This window comes from Rhinolophus sinicus, chromosome 3 (assembly GCF_057876585.1).
Source record: "Rhinolophus sinicus isolate RSI-liver-muscle chromosome 3, RSI-T2T, whole genome shotgun sequence".
NCBI lineage: Eukaryota > Metazoa > Chordata > Mammalia > Chiroptera > Rhinolophidae > Rhinolophus > Rhinolophus sinicus.
This window is the reverse complement of record NC_142503.1, coordinates 132,672,163-132,691,373: the sequence shown is the minus strand read 5'-3', so window position 1 is coordinate 132,691,373 and position 19,211 is coordinate 132,672,163.

Genomic DNA, 19,211 nt, shown 5'->3' with positions numbered 1-19,211 from the left:
CAAACATATGACACAAAATTCAAAGGTTATATATTCTTCCTTCCACTCCATCCCCATTCACTTTCCCCAGAGACAAGAGACATTATACGCATCCTTTGTTTAATGGTACAATGCACACTATTTTCACATTGGCTTTTCACCCAGCAAAGTAACACTGAGAAGACTCTCTGAAGCTATGCCTCATTTTTCCCCCAAAGACTACATGGTATTTCATTGCATGTTTATTCCATAATTTATTTAACCACTCTCCTAATGATGGATGCCTTGGTTGTTTTTAAGCTTTTGTCACTGCCAACAATACTCAACTTCTGGATGTTAGGCATTATGTAAAAACAGTCAATTTAGAAACTGCTCAGTTCATTGATGGATCATGATTTATAGTTGAACTGAAAATGTGAAATGACAGACTTGTGACTCAGCTTGACATGATGCAGAGTAACAAAGTTCTGTCTTTTCCTACCTTCAATTACTATGAAGTAAATGAGCAGTGTCAGGAGGAAAGAAGTGAAATATTACTGATTATTTTTGAAACAATTTTCAATCTTTTATCCACCTGAACAGGGCAAGAAGAAGATGGAAAAGAGCTTTCTCTATTCTGATTTAAGGAGCATTTTCAGTGCTTTTATTTAAGCTTAAGTCTAGACATTAATTGCAAGACACAGGAAGGTGATACAACGTGCTAGGTTGTGCTAGGATTTCAGCTTGTGTTATGCTGATCACTACATGGCAGAATTAGAGTTGGTCAAAGGAGAAACACGTGTGCAAATTGAAAGATGGAAGCAAAGCAAATCATGTGTAGTCATATGTGGTGATGGGTAGAAGCAGAGGTACCTGGCAGGTTCCCACTGGTCCTCACTCTCCTCTGCTCTACTTCCAGGTCGTCTTCTTGACTACTGGCCTTGTTGACCAACAGTGGTGCCAAGCCATCCATGGTGTTGGGCTGTGGTCCCACATCGCTGCACAGAGAAACAGCCAACCTTAGACCTTTCCATGAGCTTCTCCTTAAGGCCCTAGTCTAGCAGCTAGACATGCCTGGCTTCTCAGATTTCCCTGAAAGATCCGACATGTCTTCCATGTCAGTGCTTCAAATTGGACTGGTTAGGATGCTTTGGATCCTTTGACTCTTCCTTCTGGGCTTTCTCCCGCTTCTTTCATACTAGTGTATGGTCTCATTCCTATAGTAAATCCCTTATTCCTATCAGTCATCTTGGCTCTGCTTTCTTGCCTGAACCCTGACTGCTACATACAGGAAAGCAATTGTTATTTATATCCTTTCTGAAATACCTTACCATTTCTAAGGCTCTGTGTTGTGAGCGACAGAAGAGAAACTTGAGGGTAACAACAAGATGATGATGACTTCCTATCGACTTCCAATTAGGCAGGAAAGAAGTGGGTTAAGCTCTCATTAGAAGGTAGGAATGAGACATCCAGAGGATCATTCTGAAGGTCTTCAGAAAAAGTGTAAATTCTCAGCTTGAGATGGTTTAATTGCGATCTTGCTTCAAGTCAAAGGGATGAATAAATGGTCCTGAGAGTCCTCTCTAGTACTAATGTCATACCACAGCCACATAAGACTCAAGAAATGCCACCTTACGTCAGTTCCCTGATTCCAAACCATCATTATTTTTCTCCCAGGGGCCCCGAGAGATGTTTGTGGGAGGATAGGGCTATATTCCAGGTGTTCCCTAAATGTGAAGGATGCCTTCCAGCAGCCTTTCCCAAGCCCTATTAACAACCTTTTCTCTGCCTCCTCTTTAATGCCATTACATATTATTTCATTGCAGTTGTTCGGAGGACCACCTTGTTTCCCCATAGAATGTTACCTGCAAAGTCAAAGTCCCAAAATTAGATGTTTTCTATATGACTTTGCTGTGTTAAACTTGCTCGTTGACCTCTCCCAAACAGTGTTCTTTTTCTTTTATGTGAGACCTATTGGGTTACCTAATTCTATTCTTTTTCTCATTGTGGTAAAGTATGTATAACATGAAAATTGCCATTTTTCACAATTTTTCAGTGTATGATTTCGTGGCATTGATTACATTCACAATGTTGTGCAACCATTACCACTCTATTTCCAAAACTTTTTCATCCCCCAAACGCTCTGTCACCATTAAACAACCCTTACTCCTCATTCTTCCCTCTCCCCAGTCATTACTAACCTCAAATCTACTTTCTATCTCTAAAAATTTGCCTATCTAGATATGTCATGAAAGTGAAGTAATGCAGTATTTGTTCTTTTGTATTTGTCTTATTTCAATTAGCATAATGCTTTTGAGCTACTCAATTCTTAAGATCCCAGATGCCTTCTGTTTAAATTGAATATAAATTTCCCCTCTCACCCTGTTTTGGGAATCTTCTTAAGACTTCTTTATTTTGGTTTCTTAACTATCAACCTAGGAAGAGAAAATAGAATGAAATATACAGAGCCTTGTTCAAATGCAATGTTTAAGAAAAACATAAAAATATGAAAAAATAAATTCAACATGAAGATATTCTTTTACAATGCTCAATAGCCTTAAAAAAAACTATCACTCAGATGAAACATCAATGAAATATTTCTATCTTTGTATTGAGACAATTGAGGTCATAGAACTACTGATATAAATGTTATTTCAAGGTTGCCAAGCCTCTACTATCTCATAATGGTCTACAAGTATTTAAACACAGCCCAGTCCTTAGATACATGAGCGGGATAACATGTCCATGAATCTTTAACGCATGATTAATCCTTTTTGACATTTCCCTTCAGTGCCAAGGAAGATGGTTGAATTTGCTTGTGGCTGCATTGACAATAACTTATCTCTTCTTCATTCATTCCTAAAGGGAAATGTCATAACGAGACCCACCATTAAATAAAACATGTACATCAGTGTTTTTTTTTTCATTATTATTTCTGAAAAACAAAAGAGGCTGACCTCAGAGTCAGAATGAATTTATACTGGGCTAAGAAAAAGAGAGACCTAAATATAGAATCTTGTTTTAGCATTTGCTATTTTTCCTGTGGTGAGAAATCTATTCAGAGTATAGAGCAACAGGAAAGTAGCTACTGCCCATCTATGTCAGTAGATTGTAAAATTATCTACTTGTAGTGATATGAGCATTGTAACAGCCTGTGTAGTTCATAGTTTGGTTCATTGAATCACTTGTTCATCCATCCAGTTAATAAATGTTACTAAATGACTACTTTGTGCAAGGAGCTATGGTAGGTTTTTCTGCTCTGTCCAATATGGTAGACACCAGTCACATTGGACTTTGTAATCCAATAAATACAATTAAAAAAATTAGTTCCTTTGTTGTACTAGCCATGTTTCAAATTCACATGTAGCTAATGGCTACCATATTGTACAGCATAGATGGTAGACCATTTCCATTACTCCAGAAAGTTCTATTGGGCAGGACTGGTATAGATTATTAAAAAGTATAATAAAGTTCTTTCCTTAAAAGAGTTTGCAATCTAGTTGAGGAGATTGCCTATTTATAAAGAAAAGAAATATCATTCTTATTTCATTCTGCGATATATGATAGCAATAAAATAGTAGGAGCTGCCCTTGGGGGGGCATGTATTATATGTGTGTCAGGAACTGCTAAATTCTATATACATACGTCAGAACAAAAGGAGCTCATGAGTGTCTGGTCTTTTCCCTGTTCTAGTTGTCCTTTCCCCCTTTCTTACCCTTCAAGTATGTGTGGAAGAGTATTGGCCTTTGCCAGACCTGATTGTATTATTATGATTATATACTAATGGGGGTGGGGTGGGGATAGACACAGGACTGGATATTAGAGAGCAAGATGGCAAAATTCTTGTGGTCTAGAACTGGGAGAGAGTTAGCTGGGAGTCATGACTTTCTGAGTAGCTGTAGGGTGCAAGGAAATTGCACAGGAAAAGAAAGTGTTTATTGTGAACTATGTATGTTCCTTCCAGTGTAGAGAAATGTAAGTAAAAATGTCGAGTTATTTGGAGGTTAATATTTTTAATTGGACTGTGTTCTTTGATCCTCACACTCTAAGATAGAATTATGGGAGTCACATATACAATAAAGTTATACTATCATTATTCTCATTAATTTACCCTTTACTACTACTCTGCAGGGCAGGCTATTATGATTCTCATTTTACTAATGCACAGCCTAAAATTCAGAGAAGTTAAGTAGTAACCCATGGCAACACAGCCAATAAGTGGCGATGTCAGATTTGAACCTAGGAATGTATAACTCCAATCTTCACGTTTTTAATTGTTTTGATTTGCTGCCTCAATACACGGAGGATTGAGTAGTATGTGATAAAGTGCTAAGAAAGACATATGGACACTATGTGGCTATGAAGTCCAAAAAAACACAGATTATAGTGAGCTGGAATGACTGGTATATACTTCATGAACAGTGTGAAATATAAGCATCTCTTGGAGGACTGGTAAAACTTAGATGACAAATGGGGAGAGGTATATGAAAGAATAAACAGGGCATGAACAGAACCCAGGGATTCTGGCTGCAATAGAGGGCTTGTGGTCTTCTGATAACGACATTCTAGAAACTGGGGTAAAAAGACCAAATAAATGAATGCATACATACATACATACTGTTTGATAAAACTGCTGTTGAGGAGTATTCAAATATTTAAATATGATATTTGAGATAATACTTAAATTTCAGCCTCATTGAAATTGCTTTGCAAATTGCTTAGTCCTCCCGGGCAGTGTCTCTCAGGGGATGGTAAATAGTGGACCTGTCTCCAAATACTCTGTGAGCTTCTATGATGTGATGGCTGATTTCATGTGTCAACTTGACTGGGCCACGGGGTGCCCAGATATTTGGTTAAAAAATTACTCTGGGTGAGTCTGTGAGGGTATTTCAGAAAAAGATTACCAGTGAAATGGGTAGACTGAGTAAACCAGATTGCCGTCTCCTTTGTGGGGTGATCTCATCCAATCCTTTGGAGGCCTGAATAAAATAAAAAAGCAGAGTCGGGGAGAATTCACGTGTTCTCAGCCAGTCTGTTTTTGAGCTGGGACTTCGGTGTCCCCTACTTTCAGACTTCACCTTAGCCTGGAACTACGCCATCAGGAGTCCTGGGTCTCCAGCTGTTGACTTTGGATCTTGGGACTTCTCGGCCTCCATAATCACATGAACCAATTCCTTATAATAAATGGCTTGTATACATATATATCCTATTGATTCTGTTTGTCTGGAGAGCCCTAATACATATGGTTTCCATGTGTTCATCACGACGAAAAAATGAGTCAGGAAGTTCCACTCTCTCCACACTACCTCGTGCAGTATCTCAGAGCAAGGAGTGAATTCAGAGCAAGGAATAGGCCCTTTTGCCCTCTCAGACCTCTAGGTCTCGTCTGGAACTGGAGGCACTCCTGAAAATCATGATCGACAAGAAGACCTGGAGGCAGAAGACTGGGTCTGAGTGGTCTTCCCACCGCCAAATACTTAATAGTCTCCTCAGACTTCTAAAAAGTTTATCCAAACAGCATGACCTTCGGTAACACATAAAACAGGAAAGGGTAAAACAGACTATCCAAGAGAGGCAAGGAAGTTTTGTGACCAGACGTGGGCTGGGAATGTTCTGTTCATGAGTCTACCGGGTATTACTCTGAAAATCATCTGCAAGTAGAATCCAGCAATCCCCATCTAGCAAAATGACCAAGCTTCAGTTCTTCAGCCAAGGAGGATAACTGGGTCCATGGAATCAGAATCTGAGGTTAACCCTCTTTCAGCCAGAGTATGGACTTCTTTATCCAGCCTTTTTTGTGCAGAGAACATTTGCCACATGGAACAGTTAGACCATGGCTTCTCAGCCTGGAGAGATTAAACAAACAAGCAAAAAAAAAAAAAAAAAAAAAAAAAACCCAAACGAACAAACTTGAAGCTAAGAAGCTAAGACCCTACCTCCAGATATTAAGACTTAATTATTTGGATGGAAATCTAGCATGAATACCTTTTCAACACTCTAGTGATTCTAAAATACAAGCAGGGTTTACAACCACTCATTTAGACCCCTGCACAACAATAACCCATATGTGAGGTATGGCAATTAAGTTCGCAAACTTGTTGCAATGAAGTTGCTAAACTTTTTTGATATTAGAGGGATTATTCATTATGAATTTGTACCAACTGGACAAACAGTTAACCAAGTTTATTATTTGGAAGTGCTGAAAAACTGCATGAAAAAATTAGATGAAAATGACCTGAACTTTTCGTCAACAATTCATGGCTCTTGCATCATGACAGTGCATCAGCTCACGCGGCACTGTCTGTGAGGGAGCTTTTAGCCAGCAAACAAATAACAGTATTCGAACACTCTCCCTACTCACCTAATCTGGCCCCAATGACTTCTTTCTTTACCCAAAGATAAAGGACATATTGAAAAGAAAATATTTTGATGACGTTCAGGACATCAAGGGTAACACAACAACAGCTCTGAAGGCCATTCCAGAAAAAGAGTTCCAAAACTGCTTTGAAGGATGGACTAGGCACTGGTGTCAGTGCATAGCTTCCCAAGGGGAGTACTTCGAAGGTGACTATAGTGATATTCAGCAATGAGTTATGTAGCCCTTTTTCTAGGATGAGTTCGCGAACTTCGTTGTCAGACCTCGTAGGACCAAGACATCCCTTGATTAACCCACAGATTCTGAGGAGAATTAGATTCCTGCACTTCTCTTATATGCCAGGATAAAGCAGAGCCCACATCCTACGTCTCTGCCTTGCCCTGTTGTGTAGCACTGAGGAGTGCCTTTTAGGGGGCTGTTCTCCTCTCTATTTTTCCCTATCTTCCTCTGATACTTATCATCTTCTTACTCTAGGCCTTTGCTATTTGAAGTCTCATTCTCAGGCAAGCCTCTGCACCATTACTTGGATGCTTGATAAAAATGCAGGACTCCAGGCCCCACCTAATGTGTGAAATTCTGCATTTTAATAAGATCCTCAGGTAATTGTTGTGCACTTTAAAATTTGTGATTTGCTGCTCTATGTCACCTCTAAATGGATCCTACTGGGACAAATGCCCTGACACTAATACATTTATTGTGCAGAAGGGATGGTGCACTCTGTTCCTTCTTTCATCTCCCAAGAAATAAGCTCATTAGTTTCCTATCATACACCCTACTCTGTCATGTCAGTTGTTAAGTGAAATTATATATAATGTGTCCTCAGAGTCAGATATTTATTTATATATACCGAGCAAGAGAGAGGCTAGCCAGCTGTCCCTGCAGGTGGCAAGACAACTGGTTCATGGGGGAGGGGGAAGAAGAGTGTGAGGAAGGAAAGGAGATGCATGGAAATGCCAAAGCTCAAAGCTCAGCACTCAATTATGTGCTCAGTGTACAATAGCTGAATGTATGAGCCATTCAGATGCCATCCAATTTTTTTTTGGACATTCAGTATTATTTTATATTAATTTGAGGTGTACAGCATAGTAGTTAGACATTTATATAATTTAAGTGATCCTCCTGATTAGTCTAGCACCCACCTGGCACTACATATTACCATATTATTGACTATACTCCCTGTGCTTTACTTTACATCCCCATGACTAATTTGTAACTACCAATTTATACTTCTTAATGCCTTCATCTGTTTCACCCTGTCTCCCAATCCCCCTTCCATCTAGCACCCCAGTTAATCTATTACCCATCTGATACTATACATAGTCATTACAATATTATTGACTATATTCCTTGTGCTATACGCTACAGCTCTATGACTACTGTGTCACAACCAATTTGTACTTCTTAATCCCTTCCCCTTTTTTCACCCACTCTCCCAAACCTCCTCCCCATCTGGCAGCCATTAAATTGTTCTCCATATCTATGAGTTTGTTTCTGTTGTTTATTTATTTTGTTCTTTAGATTCTACATATAAGCAAAATCACATTGCTTCTGTCTTTCACTGTCTGACATACTTCACTCAGCACAATACCTTTCACGTCTATCCATGACACTACAGATGGCAAGAATCCACTCCCTTCCATGGCTGAGCAACATTCTATTGTATAAATGTGCCACCTCCTCTTTATCCATTCATCCATTGACAGACACCCAGATGGCCTCCAAATCTTGGCCAGTGTAAACAATACTGTAACGAACATATCCCCTTGAAGTAACATTTTGGGTTTCTTTGGATAAATACCCAGAAGTGGGATTACTGGGTCCTTCTTTTTCACTTGTTATAGCCTTTGTTTTAAAGTCTATTTTGTCTAGTATAAGTATTGCTCCCAGAGCTTTGTTTGTTTCCGTTTTTATGAAATAACTTTTCCCATCCATTTACTTTCAGTCAGTGTGTGTCTTTTGATCGGAGGTGAATCTCTTGTAGGCTGCATATGTAAGGGTCTTGTTTTCTTATCCATTCAGCAACTCTATCTTTTAGTTGAACATTTAATCCATTTACATTTAAATTAGTTGTTGATAGATATGCAGTTATTACCACTTTATTATTCATATATATTTTTTTATTTTTTTGTCTTAAAGTTGTTCTTCTAAGATTCCTTGTAATACTGGTTTGGTGATGATGAACTCCTTTAGCTTTTTCTTATCTGGGAAGCTTTTTATCTGTCCTTCGATTCTGAATAATAGCTTTGCTAAAGTAATCCTGGTTGTAGGCTCTTGCTTTTCATCACATTGAATATTTTGTGCAAATCCTTTCTGGCCTGAAAAGTTTCTGTTGAGAAATCAGCTGACAGTCTTATGGGAGCTCCCTAGTAGGTAACTAACTTCTCTTCTCTTGCTGCTTTTAGGATTCTCTCTTTGTCTTTAACCTTTGGCATTTTGATTATGATGTGTCTTGGTGTGGGCCTGTTTGGTTTCATCTTGTTTGGAACTTTGTGCTTCCTGGGCTTGTATTATCTATTTCCTATACTAGGTTAAGGAAGTTTTCAGTCATTATTTCTTTAAATAGGTTTTCAATTCCTTATTTTCTCTCTTCTCCTTCTGGTATCCCTATGATGCAAATGTTGATACATTTGATATTATCTCAAAGGCCCCTTAAACTCTTTTTTTTTAAACTTTTTTTTTTATTAGTTTCAGATGTACAAAACAATGTAATAGTTAGAAATTTATCATTTACATCCCTCACACAGTGACCACCCCCTCCCCCCATTCACTACCCCTCTGACATCGCACACAGCCATCACATTTCCACTGTCTCTATCCCTAATGCTGTACTCCACTTTTTGTAAATAAATTATATATATAAAGATATATAAATATATATATATATATATATATAGATAGATAGATAGATAGATAGATAGATAGATAGATAGATAGATAAAATTGTAGTTCATTCATTATTGTTCAACTTCAGCTTCAGGTGTACAGTGCAGTGATCAGGCATCTACATTCTTGAGGTGGTCTCCCTAATGAGACAAGTGTCTATCAGATACACTACAAAATCTTTACAACATTATTGATTACATTCCCCAAATTGACTTTCGTATCCCCGTGGCAATCTTGTGGTTACCAACAGCTTTCTAATCCCCTCACTTTCCCCCTTATCCCCACCCCCTCTTCCATCTAGCAACCCTCAGTATTTCCTCTATGTCTCTGAGACTGTTTCTGATTAGTTCATTCATTTATTCTTTTCTTTAGATTTTACATATAAGTAAGATCATATGGTATTTGTCTTTCTCTGTCTGACTTATTTCACTTAACATAATGTTTTCTAGGTCCATCCACATTGTTGCAAATGGTAAGATTTCACTTTTCTTTATGGCTGCGTAATACTCCGTTGTATAAATGTAGCACAGTTTCTTAATCTAGTTATCTACCGATGGGCATTTCAGTTGTTTCCATGTGTTGGCTATTGTGTATAGTGCTGCAATAAACATAGGCCTGCATAAATTTTTTTGAATTAGAGTTTTGGGTTTCTCTGGATAGATACCTAGGAGTGGAATTGTTGGGTCATAAGTTAGTTCATTTTCAGATTTTTGAGATACCGCCATACTGTTTTCCATAGTGGCTGCACCAATCTGCAGTCCCACCAACAGTACACAAGTGTTCCCTTTTCTCCACATCCTCACCAGCACTTGTTGTTTGTTGATTTATTGATGATAGTCATTTTGACTGGGGTGAGGTGGTATCTCATTGTGGTTTTTATTTGCATGTCTCTAATGATTAGTGAGGTTAAGCATTTTTTTCATGTCTGTTTGCCATCTGTATGTCTTTTTTAGAAAAATGTGTCTTCATGTCCTCTGCCCATTTTTTAATTGGGTTGTTTGTTTTTTTGGAGTTGAGTTGAGTGAGTTTTTTATAAATTTGGGATATTAACCCCTTATCGGATATATCATTGGCAAATATTTTCTCCCATTCAGTAGGATCCCTTTTTGTTTTATTGGTGGTTTCCTTTGCTGTGAAAAAACTTTTTAGTTTCATGTAATCCCACATGTTTATTTTTTCTCTTACTTCCCTTGCTGAGGGGATATATCATTAAAAATTTTACCCCAGAGTAATGTCTGTAAAGTTTCTCCCTATATTTTCTTCTAGGAATTTTATGGTTTCAGATATTACATTTAAGTCTTTAATCCATTTTGAATTTATTGTTGTATATGGTGTAAGGAGGTGGTCCAGCTTCACTTTTTGGATGTGTCTGTCCAGTTTTCCCAGCTGCTACATTATCTTCTAAATCACTGATTCGATCCTCTACTTCATCTAATCTACTGTTGATTCCCTCTAATGTATTCTTCATTTCAATATTGTGTCTTTATTTCTGACAGGTTCTTTTTCATGTTTTCTATTTCCATTTTTATGTTTCCTATCTTTTCATCGAAGTTCTCCCTGAGATCATTGAGCATCCTCATAACCAGTGTTTGGAACGCTGCATCTGGTAGATTGCTTGTCTCCATTTTGTTTAGTTCTTTTTTCTGGAGCTTTATTCTGTTCTTTTATTTGGAACATATTTCTTTGCCTCCCCATTTTGGCTTCCTCCCTGTGTTTGTTTTTACATAGGGCAGCTATGCCTTCCAGTCTTAGAGTGGTCTTATATAGTAGGTGTCCTGTTGGACTCAGGGGTGCAGTCTCCCTGGTCACCAGAGCTGGGTGCTCCAGGTGTGTTCCTTGTGTGAGTTGTGTGTTCCTTCCTGTTATAGTTGAGACATGATTGCTGTTTGAACATCGATGGGAGGGATTGACCCTCAGGCTGATTGGTTGTGAGGACCGGCTGTGACTACAATGGAGGAGCCGTTGTGCAGGCACTGACCCTACAGAGCAGGGTTTGCTTTAGCAGGGCTCTAGTGCCTCCTCAATCTTCTCTTCATGTGTTTTGTCCATGGAGGTAGCTGGGTGATGCTCCAGTCCAGCTTGAAGCTGGCCACTTGTTCTCCAGTGCTGGGGCTTCCTGGGAGGGGACCCACTGCAGGACAAGTTTAGCTGCAGTCTGTGCCCTGCCTGGGGCCATCTGGCATGAGTCACAGAGCAATCCAGAGATGGCAGCTGCCCATGCTGGGCTTGGAGGTGCTTTGAGGCCAAGCTGTGAACCAAGGCCTGCTGTTGCTAGTGCTGGACTTAGGGCTGCTCAGTCATAGGTATGGGACATGCTGAAGCCAGATGTTGCTTGTTTGGGCTTTGTGAAACTTTGAGATATTTTAGGAAAGCCTGCAGCATGAGCCAAGGCAGTTGTTTATACAGAAAAGTCACTGGAAGCGGCTTGGGTGTGTCTGAAAGTTGGGTGGGGCATGGTCTCAGTGAATCACTAGGGCAAGACAGATAAAAGGTGACAGCCAGTTTGATGGAGAGTCAGATATGGCGGCTGCCTATGTCTGCATGCAGGGAGGGGGAGGGCTCAGCAAAGGAACAATGGCTTCTACCAGCTCCTCATCTGGGAGAAAATTGCTCCTTCAGCCCTTACCCTGAAACTGGAAAATTCAGTTCCTCCCCATATGTCCCTGGAGCCTTTTGAGCTGCTTCCCCAGGCCTGGAGCTCACAGCAAGCAAGTCTGTCAATGAGTAAGTCTGTGCGTGGTCTTACTCTTACCCCTTTAAGAAGAGCGCCTGGGAGTGCAGCTGCTCTCCATCTCACTCAGCTACAATCTCTGTTGGTTTTCACAGCTAGAAGTTGTGGAGACTTCTCTCCTTGGCACTGAAACACTGGGCTGGGGAAGGACTGGGACCCCTCACTCCTCAGGGGGATCCTCTGCTGCACAGCTATCCCTCCAGATTTGTAATGGTCGTACGCAGGTGTGGGACAAATCCGTTCTGCATTTCTGCCCCTCCTACCAGGTGGCTTCCTCTGTATGTCCATAGTTGTAGGGCTTCGGTTTAGCTAGACTTCAGGAGATTCTTAATAATGGTTGTTCTGTGGTTTAGTTATAATGATGTGGTCCTGAGAGGAGGTGAGCACAGTATTTACCTACTCTACCATCTTGATCAGAAATCTCACCACCCAAATTTCTTGAGTTGCCTGTTTTCTATTTGATTTGAGTTAGGTCTCTCTTAGCTTGTGTTGGGTGGGATTTCTTTCCTTTGTGGCTTAGCGACTGCAGGCCAGGCACTGGCAGCTGGGTCTGAGCAATGCCTAAGGTATTTGACTATTTCAATAGGACATGCTAAGGGACTGATTGATCCAAAATAAATCTCTTGAACACACACTGCTTATCTTATTATTAGTTGAAAAAGGAGTCTGTTGGTATTGAGAGTAGAAACCCACAGAAGTTTAAGTCAAGATGAATTTCCTTTACTCTCATAATCTCTCACTTTGATAACCACCATTTAGTGAGGCTTGTGTCCAGAGGCCATATATATATATATATATATATATATATATATATATATATGGTACATATATTGTACATTGTAATATATATATGTATATATATATTACAATATATATGTAATACAATATATAATTGTATATAAAACAATAAATAGCATTGAGATTAAGAATATGGGTTTTGGAGTCAGGTAAATTTTACTTGAATCCCACTTCTGCCACACATAAGCTTTTACCTTGGATGTGTTCTTTCTTGAATTTTAACATCATTGTTCTCTTCTGTAGAATGAGGATGGTGAAAAAATCTAATAGGGATGTTGTGCAGATCTAATATATAGTATATAGTATTGCATCTGACACACAGAAAGCCTCCATAGATAGTATTATTTTGATCATACATTAGCAACCTCTGTAGATACAGCATGAGTCTGGGATTGCCTTAGGGACTGTGGTTTAATCTCACTAAGGTATACATGGGGTTCTGTGTGAGTAGCTTTGAGGTATTTTAAGTGTGAAGAACATAGGCAACCTCCTCTTAAAAATAGCAGGTATATTAACTTATACACAGGCATCTAGGCTCCTGGGAAAAATACTCTTTCTGAAGGAAAAAGTGCCAGCTGGAGCAGTCTTGGGTGATTATTAGGAGCCCAAGAGTGTGCAGCAATAAAATTCAAGTCCTAATGCAAAAGGATTTAGCACTATGCATATGTTTGTTTAAAGGAAGCCGCTACGAAGGTTTATTCATTGAGATCATTTTTGAACCACACTAGTTCCAACCAAGAGCTAGACTGCATTTACTGTTCCCAGCCGGCTGAGCTTGCCTGTGACAGCTCCAACTCAGCTCTCACTGGAATGTCAGAGCTCAAAGGCAAAGAGTTTGAATCCCCTGATGCCAGGTTATTCTTGGCAATAACCCACCTTGTCCCAGATGGAGCCACGGGGCTCTGTCCTCATTATTCGGGGCTGGAACCAGGAGCGATCTCTTCTGTGTGGAGTGATGCAGGCATGGGAACCCCACCCGGGCACACCCAGGAGTCCTGTGGAGAAAGAGTAGGGTGGGATCACTATCTTGTTCAAATTGTTTCTTTTAAATAATAGAATTATTTTATCAAACAATGAATATGACAATACATAAAACAGATAACAGTGTCTTGTTCTGGTTGAGAAATGAATCTGTGTGTATAAGGGACTTTTGGAGCCTCTATTTTTCCAGATACTTGCTGCTGTGAGTACTCATGCGTTCACACATATGCACATACTCAGAAGCCCCTGTTGCTTGCCACCAAGGAATGTCAAGGCTCTTTGAACATAGTTTAAAAATAGCTGCACTAACTGATCTTTACAGCATAGTCAGTCCCTTTTTCTATTATTCCAGTAAACCAAGTGTGGCTTCAGACGATAAGAAGGGATTTTGTGTGCTGGGGTGAGTGTGGGATAGAGTCTGTAAAGGAAGCCAAAGCTCAGAGACTGAGCATGGGGTCAAGGCAGAGAAACAGCTGAGAGCCAAGTGAAGAGCTGACTATTAGGGACAGACTTGAGCACCTTTTTAAGAGCAAATGAGGCAGGAGGGGATTATGTCTGTCTTCTCAGGCATGAAACACATCCATTGGCTCACCTGAGGCAGTGTTTGACTGTTATCTATTCATGGCCTCGATCATTCACGTACCATCAAAGTACCAAATATGCTTTAGCACCCAGCTTGGTAAGACGTCCCTCCTCTGTGGCTCGTTTCCTGTGTGTGCTGGAAACAGGAGGCCTGGGAGGTTTGGAGGGGTGTGGGGGTGACAGGAAGGGCCCAAGTTTCCATGCACTGAAGTCTAACTAGGACCCAAAAGCTCTGGTCCTTTTGAGATATTTATCATTTACACCGTATTATAAAGTATGTGATTGAGAGCGTTTTAGAAGCTGTTCGTATTTACTCCCTACCCTGGGATCTATAAGATATAAATCTGACATTCGATTAATCGAAGGTCCTCACTGACTAATCTTTAGAAAGATGGAGTCTTAGAGAAACAGGTGGTCTAGACAGAAAGGGAAAACATTAAGTAGTCATTGCATTAGGCAAACATTCTGGCAGGGTTAGAAAATTCACCAGTAAAAAGTCCCAGTCACTTTTCAAACCAGGCCACAAAGACCCACAAAAACAGAGATGAGCCCATCCCCCTCTAAATGCTGTCCTAACTTCCATCTTAAACATTTAGATGTTTCAGGTCTTTAGCTTTGTAAAGCTCACAATCTCTAATAAAACCTGCAAAAATTCTCTTCTGCATAATCCAAAATATGCTTCTTTCTTCCTGGGAGGGACCGATACAAAGAACTTGTCAAACCATCAAGACTGATATAAAATGTAATTGCATTTCAAAATTGAGTTTTCTAATCCAAACTATCTGACTACTGTTTTTCTTTTTTTTTCCTCTCCTCTCTGACATACTTTGGGAATGTAACCACCGAAGGAATCTCTGGGCTGCTCTGTCCAGTTCAATGTAAATAGGAGATCAAATGGTCAAAGGTTAAGAGACGGAGGAGGTAATAGAACATAATCTCTATAGGGGCATGGAAGTGCTGCTTCCCATCAAAAAGCTAGGCCTTCTGACCTTGAAACCCCTAAGAAGGGACTAAGCTTGGGGGCAGCAGCAGTGAGTTAATTTCCTTTTCCTAATTTAGAGGCTGGAGTCTGGACTAGTGCAGGCACCCGTGGTGGATTTAGGAAAACATCCACTGCGATAGCAGTGGAAGTGGAGTGGCAGGGAGGTGGGAGGGTGCCGTGAGAAGCACGGATGGGTTGGTTGTATGAGGCAACTGAGGTAATCGAGGTGGCCTTTGCAGATTCTAAACAGTCTAGGTAAGAAAACTGGGTTTCTCGGAAGGGCCCACCTAAGAAGTTCCATCGGTGCCAGCAGGTCTAGTTTTGATACTGCTAAGGCGTCATCAGGGAACCGCCTGCCTCTGTCCAGTTCCTTTCTCCTCATTAGGCAGTAAGTGGAGTCGTGGGTGCGAGTGGACCTGTGTGGGCACCTCCCTGTGTCTGTTGCCTCCCGGGTGCAGGCACCAGGCATCTGCTCTCGCTGGCCGCCCAAAATAGAACGTCTCATTGTGATAGATTAATCCTTTGGCTCAGATCCTGCCTGGGTCACCAGCTCAGCCTGCACTGCCTGGGCGGGGGAGCGGGGACAAGGGGCACTTAACTCATTCAGCACATTCTCTCTTGTCTCCTGCAGAAGTGTTCTGTGCAGTTGCTCAGCCTTTATGTAGAAATAGAGATGGGGCTGGCAGGTGCTGGGGTGGGCCTCCAACAAGAGGATTGTTTGCTTCCTTTTAAGTGGCTCATGGACCCCTGGGGACAGAGAACCAAATTAAGAGAGACTTTTCCTTTCTCTGACTCTCTGAACAGTTACTTTCATTTCTCACTTAACCTATTTGTATTTTCAGTTTGCTCATCTATAAAATGTGGATAATAGTGTTACTTACTTCATAGAGTTGGAATGATAATTAAATGAGTGAATACGCAGGAAGTGCTTACAACTTCACAAAAGAACAAACGTTGAATGATTCCCTTTATACAAGATACTTAGAGTAGCCAACTTCATAGAGACAGAAAGCTAGAAAGTAGAATGGACGTTGCCAGGGGTTGAGGGGAGGCGGGGTTGGAGGTTATCGTTTAATGGATACAGAGTTTCAGTTTGGGAAGATGGAAAGTTCTGGAGATGGATGGTGGTGATGGTGGTACAACAATGTGAATGTACTTAATGCCATTAAACTCTACACTTAAACGTCATTAAAATGGGGGCCGGCTGGTGGCTCAGGTGGTTAGAGCTCCGTACTTCTAACTCCGAAGGCTGTCGGTTCAATTCCCACATGGGCCAGTGGGCTTTCAGCCACAAGGTTGCGAGTTCAACTCCTCGAGTCCCGCAAGGGATGGTGGGCTGTGCTCTCTGCAACTAGTAACGGCAACTGGACCTGGAGCTGAGCTGCGCCCTCCACAACTAAGACTGAAAGGATGGCGACTTGACTTGGAAAAAAAAAAAAAGTCCTGGAAATACACACTGTACACTGTTCCCCAATAAAGTCCTGTTCCCCTTCTCCAATAATTAAAATAAAAAAATAAAAAGTGGCTAAAATGGTAAATTTTATGTTATATATGTTTTACCACAATCACACACATAAACACACACACACACATGCTGTGCCAGGTATATAAAGTGTTACATAATGATAGCTATTATTTATTCTTCATTTTATAAATATTTATGTGAATATATTTTCTCCAAAAATGCCTCTTGCTCATACATAAGTGTTCCTGTCATCTCATTCATAGACAGCTTCAACTTACCCACACAGAATGAATGAATGAATGAATGAATGAGTGAATGAATATATGTTGGGCCAGAAAAATGTGTTGGGCCCGAAGTAAATTCCGTTGCCCTTAACCTCCTAACTTACAAAGGGACTGTGTTTTCCACCACTGAGTAATCCTGAAGGCCTCCCAGGCAAGAAACTCAGGCTACAGCAGAGTGATGGTTAGTGTTGGTTCTATGACTTTCTCCCTGGTGAATTGGCGCTGAAGTTTAGGAATAATCAAAGTTAACCTGTGACAGCTGCTCAGGGACCTACTTCAGGGCTATCCTATGTTTAAAGGACTGTTTGAGTCAGTATGGCAGGTACCCCAAAGGTTTGAGCCCACCTTAGCATGGACTTGAGGCTGCATTCAAGATTCCCCAATGCCAGTCTCCCAAGACTCTCCCTTAAGTAACCCAGACTTTGGAGGAAGAAGCAAGGAGTTGTACACCCTACTATTCATATGAAGTCCATCCTTTCAGCAGGGTACGCTCTCGTCTTTTCTGACCATAATTAATCATCCCACCCAATGAGCAAGGAGGAGAGAGTCCCTCTGTAGTTTTCAGTAAATGCTGCAAACCTAATTGCCACAAGTTTTAAAAGACATTGTTAAAGAAAGTAGGAATCACCTAAAAGAATTCTTTGGAAATATCCAGAAATGATTGATTGCACCTGGTAAGCAAGGGGAAAAACCAGAGGCAACAATTTAAGGCTGAGAGCATGAAAACTCTTGAGTCTCACACACACTAAGCATGAGGCTATTTTTGTGTGGAATATTTTCACAAGCTCATTGGGGGTGTGAAACTTCATCAGAAAGCAACAGTTCACCTTGTGGGAGACTAAAGTTAATTTTGGGGGACCTTAAACAACCTTTGGCCCTGGCTCAGAAGGCTGGGGAAGGAGGCGTTGTTGAGTAACACTGGGCAGCAGAAATAAAAACCACAAGGCAGAAGATTAAAATGGTGGCTAAAAAGGACAGTAGAGAAAAGAGAAGCAAAGGCTTGAAGATCATGAGAGAACATCAAATGCTGCTGGAAAAAGTTGGGAGATGAAATGCACATTTAGGCTCCCGCCCCAGCCCTCCCACTGATCTGAGTTATTTCTGCCACAGACTGACCTCCAGGTGCACACACTTTGGTCTCCTGAAGCAGGTTTTCCTTAAATTCCTTGTTGGCTGAAGATTACAGATGAGTCACTGTATGTAAAATGTTGTACCTTTTGTGCCACCTTGGGAAGCAAAGTCTGCTGAGTAGGCCCAAATGGAGTGGTGACAAGTTGATGCCTTGTCATTCAAAGGCTCCCTTTGGAAGCCTCCTCATGGGGCCTCAGCACAAACAAGAGCAGGACAGCATGTAGGAAACCTGATCTGAGCTGCCATGACTTTTGATCCCTTGTGTAGGCTCGGATGTAGAGATGCTTCCTTCGCAAGGGTCCTGGACCCATTCAGGCTCTCAAGATAGTTTTATGCAGGCAAACATCATGAGTGCACACACATACACCCCCACCCCAGCACCTGGGACCAGCTTCCAAAGCCAGGCATGGGGCCCAATGGGGCCTTGTTCCAGAGAAGGAGGGAATTGCCTGCTAGAAATAGGCAAGCTGCTGCTTTCAACAATGGGGCTGAGATACACAGTTCATGTACACTTTGCACGCACACAGAAACCCGAAATAAAAACGAATTCAAATAAAGGTATTTGACAGACATGCTAAAGTGAGGAGAAGACTGGCTCAGTGCCCAGAGAATCAAGAAGCAGTCAGTTCTAAATCCAGCTCTGCTGTTGGTGACCTTGAGCGAATCATTTAACCTCTCTGTTTCTCGATTCCTCTAAATGTAAATCGGAGCGATGATTCTGACCAGCTAGTCAGTCATGCAAGGATAATTGGGGAGAAAAAAAAGAGAGTGAGAGAGAATGTTAGTAAAATTCGTTGCCTGTATACAATGGACAAAGTGTTAAGGAATGCAATAAAGACTTGGTAGTGCAGTTTGGATGGGCCTGTTGTAATTTCATGTCTCCATCCCATACGTTTGGGCTAAGTGTTCTCACTAACTCAAACTGAGATCCACCCACCTCCATGCTAAGCACCCCATAGACGCTGCTTGTCCCAGTGGTGACAGTGTAATGACACGGAGCACACACTGTCACGTACCCCAGCAGGTCCTGGCTTGACCTG